General features: G+C 41.2%; 1 long non-coding RNA gene across 1 annotated transcript; it reads left to right on the forward strand.

The window, feature by feature from the left end:
- The first annotated feature begins 1,385 nt into the window (after positions 1–1,385).
- On the forward strand, positions 1,386–6,197 carry LOC103885966. Its single transcript, XR_649322.3, has 3 exons — positions 1,386–1,547; positions 2,652–2,724; positions 5,958–6,197. It is a non-coding gene; the product is annotated as an uncharacterized LOC103885966 (long non-coding RNA).
- Positions 6,198–6,994: the final 797 nt, after the last annotated feature.

Consider the following 6,994-nt stretch of genomic DNA (forward strand, 5'->3'; position numbering starts at 1 on the left):
AAAAAAAAAATAGCCAGGCATGGTGGCCCACACCTGTAATCCCCGTTACTCAGGCAGCTGAGGCAGAGAATTGCTTGAACCTGGGAGGTGGAGGTTGCAGTGAGCCGAGATCGCGCCACTGCACTCCAACCTGGGCAACAGAGTGAGACTTCATTATAAAAAAAAAAAAAAAAATAAAAATAAAAAATTGTTGTTCATCAAAATACCCATTTTAGAGAATGAAAAAGCCAAACCTCCAAGCAGGAGGACATATAGTCAAAGAAGCAGCAGCACATACTCAATGAGGAACAATGTAGCATATAATAACATAAAGTGATCAAACTTTTTGCTGCAAAGCCCTAGTGAGGTAGAGATGGGGAGAGTGCCTCTGAAAAGTGGCCCCTCACCTGCAGAGAGTGAATACAAGGTATTTTGTTTTGTTTATTATGGTCAAAAGCACACAACATTAAATTTACCCTCACAACCATTTTTAAGTGGTATTAAGTGTATTCACATTGTTAGACAATAGATCTCCAGAACTTTTTCATCTTGCAAAACTGAAACTCTGAACCCGTTAAAACCTAATTGCTCCTCCCTCCAGCCCCCAGCCCTTGGAAAATACAGGTTATCTGTAATTCATTCAGTCCTTTAAGACTGTTTTCTCTATCTGCTTTCTCTGATTCCCAGTCTCCATTATGCATACTACTTTCTGTGCAAATTTCTCCCCTGGTCTAGTGTTGTAGAACATGGGGGTTAAATGAAGACTGTGGATTCCGGTGGACCTGGGCTGAAATCCAACAGTTGTTTTATCATTTGTAAAATCAAGATAATAAATAGTACCTAATGATGGCAGAGGTTGATACCATCACGCTGGCTACGGCTGGCACTGCACACTCCATGAAGCCGGTGGGAGCTCCGCCCCTTCTGAGTTGGGGGTGGAGCTCCCCAGGTGCCACTGCAGCTACCCGAAGTGTGGCTGCAGACCCAGGCCTCCTGCTCTAGGGAGCAGAATGGACCTCTGCCCAAACTGTGGCTGTGGATCTGAACCTACCTGTGCTCTTGGAGGTGGCCAGGAACAGGCAGGATCTGCCCTCTTGGGTGCAGCTGCAGGCACCCAACCGGAGACTGAAGACCTGGGCCTTCTGCTCCAGGGAGCAGGCAGGAGTCAGAGACAAGCAGGAGTCCTTCTCCTTCCAAGTGGGTGGGATGGGAACTCCCCAGGTGCAGCTGCAGCCGCTTTCCCAGGTGCAGGGCCTGGGCATCTCTGCAGCCTACATCCTCGGGGACCAGAAAGGCCCCCCTGTTCCTGCAGACTCGGGGATGTCTGCTCCCACTGCCCGGCCTGCTCCTCTCCCAGTGCCTGCTCCAATCTAGGAGCGGGGTGGGGCCTAAGCCCTGCGGCCTTGAATGGCAGCCAGAGGCAGAGTCCTGGGCGGAAGGGGGTGGGTCCCTGGTAAAGCCCCGCCTTCATGTCCCACTGAGCATGCACAGGAGGTAAACAAGCAGTTGGAAGAGGTAGATCCCAGATGGTGATCACACTGGAACCGTTAGTGGTGGCAGTGGTGTTGGTGAGGCATTGGGACACTTGGAAAGGAAATAAATCGTGTTTAGGCCCTTGTAATTGACTTCGTCAGTGGGAATAAAGACTATATTGTTTTGGAAAGAACATTAGTATGAGATACCCAGGAAAGATAATATAAAAGAAGCTTCCCTTCCCCTATATCTGAAAACACTACTTCATAAGTAGATAATCTGATCGAAATTCTGGATGAGGAGTGGCAGGAAGGATAGGTGGCTGAAATATCCACTAGCCATGCTGGTAGAAGTTCAGAGTGAAGTGGAGGACATAGAGAAAGGGATTAAGGTTTCCAGACAGGAGCTGATGGGGGTAGAGGTAGTGAACTTCTAAGCCAAAGGAGCTGAGCACCCAGAAGAATTGTGAGGGGCAAACACAACTTCTGGCAGCCTGGGGAAGGCCAGCAGGCCACTGTGGGATAGGTGCTGCCAGTGCAGGTCAGGCATCACTGCAAGAATGACCTCTCCCCTTGCAACAGCACTTTAGCTATGCATTCTGGCACTGGGCTGGTGTGGGTATCAGCAAGTGGCAGCTCCAAGCAGGTACTACTGTCAGCCAAGAGAAGGTAGGGCTAGTCATAACTATTTTGTTTTTCAGTGAGGCAGATCACAGAGGAGAGTCTGGGGGTCCAGCCAGCTTATAGCCTCTCTAGAAAGAAGTTCCTTCCAGGAACAATGCCTGCTAAGCTGTTCATTCCAGCTCAGTTCCTGAGTAAGGAGTCAAAACTCAACAGTACCATGAACCCATGACCTGCGCATGGCTTGCATTGTGGCCTTGATGTCTATCTCTTCCTAGGGCAGGCCTGCCATTCATGTTGCTGAGGACTGCCAAGAGGATGGGGTGATTTTCATGCCCATAGCTGCAGAGCACAAAACCTAGAAGGGCAGAGATTCCTTCCTGCAAAGTCCAGAAAAATCTAAGCCCTGTTGAGTAATGAAGCCCCTCTCAAGCAGCTACTTTGTACACAACGCACATGATTTTACTAATGGGGAAACTGGGGCCCCAAAAGCTTAAATTGCTCCTCTGTTAGTGATAGAGCTGGTCACCTCTAGGCTGTGATGCAATATTTTTAAGTCCATATGGATACTTCTGACAGCATCAAGACCCCAGTGGGCTCTGGAAGAAAGAAGGAAGGTGCTTTGAAGACAGGAAGGGCAGCTCTGACACTGGTAAGTCAACAGTCTGAGCTGACTTTGCAATCACATGACACACAGCCTTTTAAACCAGCGAAATAATCAGGCAAATGCAACTGTTTATCACCCCAGGGGACAGCAGGTAGCTCTAATAAGACCAAGTCAGGTGAGAGTGGCTGCAACATGACTTGTCTTCTTTTGTCCCTATTCTGATGAGATACCAGGTTAAACCTGCCCTCTCAGCCTGGGCACCTTTGGGCGGGGGAACAAACCTCTGTGACATTTAGTACTTGTTCTAGACAAAAGTTACCCAAAAGTGCTAATGGTTCAGAGGAACAATTAGGAGTTTCACTACAGATCACCTGCTACCTCCTTATTGCTCCAGAGGACCTTTTAACCTTCGTCCTGTTTTGCTAAGTGTGCATCTCTCAAACTGTTCATGCTGAAGTGAGCAGAAAATGAGACTAAGAGACATTCACCTTAGCTTCTGTCTGTTGAGGGTTTGTCTCCTTTGGTTCATGGGGTCTGTGTGCACTCTGCCTTGGCTCAGGTTCATTTGTTCAAGGCTGTTAAGGTTACAGACTTAACTGGGTTTCTTTCCTGCCTTAGAGCCCACCAACAACTAGAGGATGCTGCCACCTGGTGGTGGGAATAGCCTTGCATGGGACTCTACACCAGTGAGCATCAAATTGCACTAAAAAGCTAAGACTTTGCAAGAATACCCCTTGCACAGAGACTTGGAAGGGAATCAGTGTCCAGGTGCCTTGACTGCCATTCTTAAAATCTTCCTGAGAACAGATTGGAACGATCAGATAGAGTCTCTTTTCCCATCTTCTCTTTTACAATGGCCTTTTTGGACAAAAAAGAAAGGCACATCCTTATCCATCCTGAATCTTACTATTGTGCATTGCCCTGAGCTTTAAACAAAACAAACAACAACAACAACAACAAAAAAAAAACTTCAGGATGCCAAAGGGACAATTTGAAATACTGTCTTCAAGGACAGCTCTATTAGTGATTAATCAAAGCATCATAGGCTTGTCTAGGATTTGTCTCTTTCTGCAGGTCTGGGAGATATTTCTGTTAGGATAAGTGAGACATCGGAACTTATGTTGGCCTGTGCTAGAGTGTTCTGAATTTGGATATATTGTAGAGTAAAGCAATGAAGGGTTTCACCTCTTCCATCCCCCAAATATTGCCAAGTAGAGCAGCACTCTTGAGGGAGAGTCCTCTGAAAACGTAAAAATGAGCCCCAGAAAATGTACCCTCCCTCTCTCTCTCTCTATATATATATATATGTGCACACATATATATGTATTTTTATACATATATATACATATATACACACACATATATATACACATATATATGTATTTTTTTTGAGACAGAGTCTCGCTCTGTCACCCACACTGGAGTACAATGGCACAATCTCGACTCACTGCAATCTCTGCCTCCTGGGTTCAAGCAATTCTCCTGCCTCAGCCTCCCGAGTAGCTGGGATTACAGGTGCATGCCACCATACCCGCCTAATTTTTGTATTTTTAGTACAGACAGGGTTTCACCATGTTGATCAGGCTGGTCTCGAACTCCTGACCTCATGATCCGACCCCTCCCTCGATATTTAAGTGATTCCTTTAAAGACATTTATACCAAGGACCTGCACAGCTTAGTGATGCTGATACTTTTAAGCATGATTAGAATGTTTTCTGAGCTACCAGGGTTCTCCAGTATACACTGACTCATTCCTGCAGAAAAAAGCCTTTTGTGATCTTTCAGATTTCATGCGTTTCATTCAATAATTTAGTTAAAATCTGTTTTAACACATCATATTATGAAATATTTATTCCAATTACTCTGTCATTACCTTATTTCAACTTATAAAATGTTTAATATTTTTCTATCTCTTTTTAACAAAAAACAAAATTATATACTAGCTGTCAGATTGATTCATTTATACAGTTTCATTAAATATATAAGGGAAGCTTGATCAGTATATCTAATGTGATTAATAATTTCTGATTTTATACCTGATTCTTATTTAATTGTTAATTATTTCAAAAAGCTAGCCACCACTGTTTAATACACAAATACATACACATTTTTCAAATATATGCCTCATATACCTAGCTTCTTAAATAACAAATTTTAGCCACATTTTACATTGCAATAATATTAAAGTAGTTATTAGATATGTTTCACTTCATTATTGATTGCTGTTAGTAATATATCTTACGAGATGTGCTTTTAAGTTATTCTTTAGTTGTTCTTTTGAAAATACTATTTTTTGAAACACATATTGAAAAATAAAGTCAATCCTTTCCAGTTTTATTAAATAAAGAAAGTAAACCTAATGTGACTGAATAGTTTGCCAACAAGAAATTGGCTTTGCTCATCAGGTTATGTGGATGATATTTTCCATCAACTGAATAAGCTAAATCTGCAGTTCTAAGATTTCAATCGTAATAAAAATTATTTATAAAGCAGGCAAGACAATTAAGACATTTGATAAAAATAATATTGGATTGACAAAGGCATACTGAAAGTAAAATTTCAATTTTCCCCACGCTATTGATTAAATATGGTGCCTGTGAATAAAGGGGCAACAGTGTAATTAATAGTCACTTAATGCATATTGGTAAAGATTTTTTTGGTTATATGTTCCAGGAATATAAATAAGAAATCACTTTATGAATGGGCAACATCATTTGAAAATAAGGTGTTTTCCAACTATTTGATTTCAACAACATTGCAGAAAGACCTAATTGGGTCATAAGCTGATATTGATAGATAAGTATATCACTTTTGACATATTACTTAGAAGAAGTTCCAAGAATTGAGTCACAGTTCTAAAACATAATTTCTATTCCCACCTCCATCTTTCTGCGAACAAGTTTTCTCAGTATTTGTATCTATAAAAATGAAAAAAATAGAATAGATGCTAAATCATGTTACATTTTGGCAATAAGTAGAATTAATCAATGGAATATAATAATGTTTTTACAAGCATCCATCTCATTAAAAGAATGTATTTACAACAACCTTCCTCTTTTATGTTGTAGTTAGCTGCCTGCCCACCTGTGAGCTCCCATGCCTCATCCTATAATAGAAAGTCCTCCCTGAAAAGCAGGTGTTCACCCAGTGACCTCAGGCATGTCATATGGTCATGTGACTACTTCTCACCCATAGAAAGTAAGCAGTCACAGTGGGTGGAACTTCCAGGCCAAGGCTTTTAAGAAGGTCTTCCCTATACAATCCTCTTCCTTCTCCAGATGGATTCTGCTAAGATGACGAGGCGCTCAAGGATGGAGAAGCCAAAAATCAAAAGAAGCTTGAGTCTCTGAATTACTGGACAGAGAGCCACATGCCAACTAGAACATCCACCTAAGACTGGAAAATGGGACAGAGATAAACTTCCATTGTGTTAGGCCACTGGAATTGGGGATTTGTTTAAACAGCCATCCCTACCTTAAATAACACAATACTCAATAATGACTTACCAATATTTATAATACATCTCTGTTGCTTTTAATAAATATATGCTAGTAATGAATTATATTAATAATTCAATCCAGAAGAATTTTTAACACTTAGAGCCTTACGGTCATAGGAAATTGTTTAAAAGTTTAATTTCAATTTCCATTTGTAATTTTGATATAGGGAATTTTGATGGCATGATCAATAAATATTAAAATGTATTATAATATAAGCTAAAATTATGTATTGGAAGGGACGTGGCAAAATAAATTCAAGCAAATAAAAGGATGATATAAAACTTTTTAACATTATGGAACAGTTTGTTCATATACAATTTTTAAAGATGATAGTTTGCCTTAAGTTGCTACCAGAGTCCTTCACTACTTCTTTAAAAATGTTTAAGACTAAAAATCTGTGCATTATAGTAGATATTTTTAAAAGTTATTAAAGCATGAATTGGCAAGTGACAGATCTGTATCTGAAGTTAGAGACATCTTTATAATCATTCACAGCATGTGCATTTATTGACTACTCTCCATACTCCAGACACTGTATTAGAGACTGTAAAAGTATAAAAATAAGACACACCTATACTCAAAACTCCCTCCCCACACATACACTCGAAAATCCCTCCCTACATTCTCTCTCTCTCTCTCTCTCTCTCTCTCTCACACACACACACACACACACACACTCCACTGGGAGTCTGCTATTTTGAATACCTAGGATGGCACATCCACCTCACCCTAGAAAGTAGGCCCATTGTCGAAAAGAAAATAGGCCCATGTGAGCAAGAAAATGGCTCAACTTAAAATTGCAAATGAAAGAGTGG

This window comes from Papio anubis, chromosome 7 (genome assembly GCF_008728515.1).
Source record: "Papio anubis isolate 15944 chromosome 7, Panubis1.0, whole genome shotgun sequence".
NCBI lineage: Eukaryota > Metazoa > Chordata > Mammalia > Primates > Cercopithecidae > Papio > Papio anubis.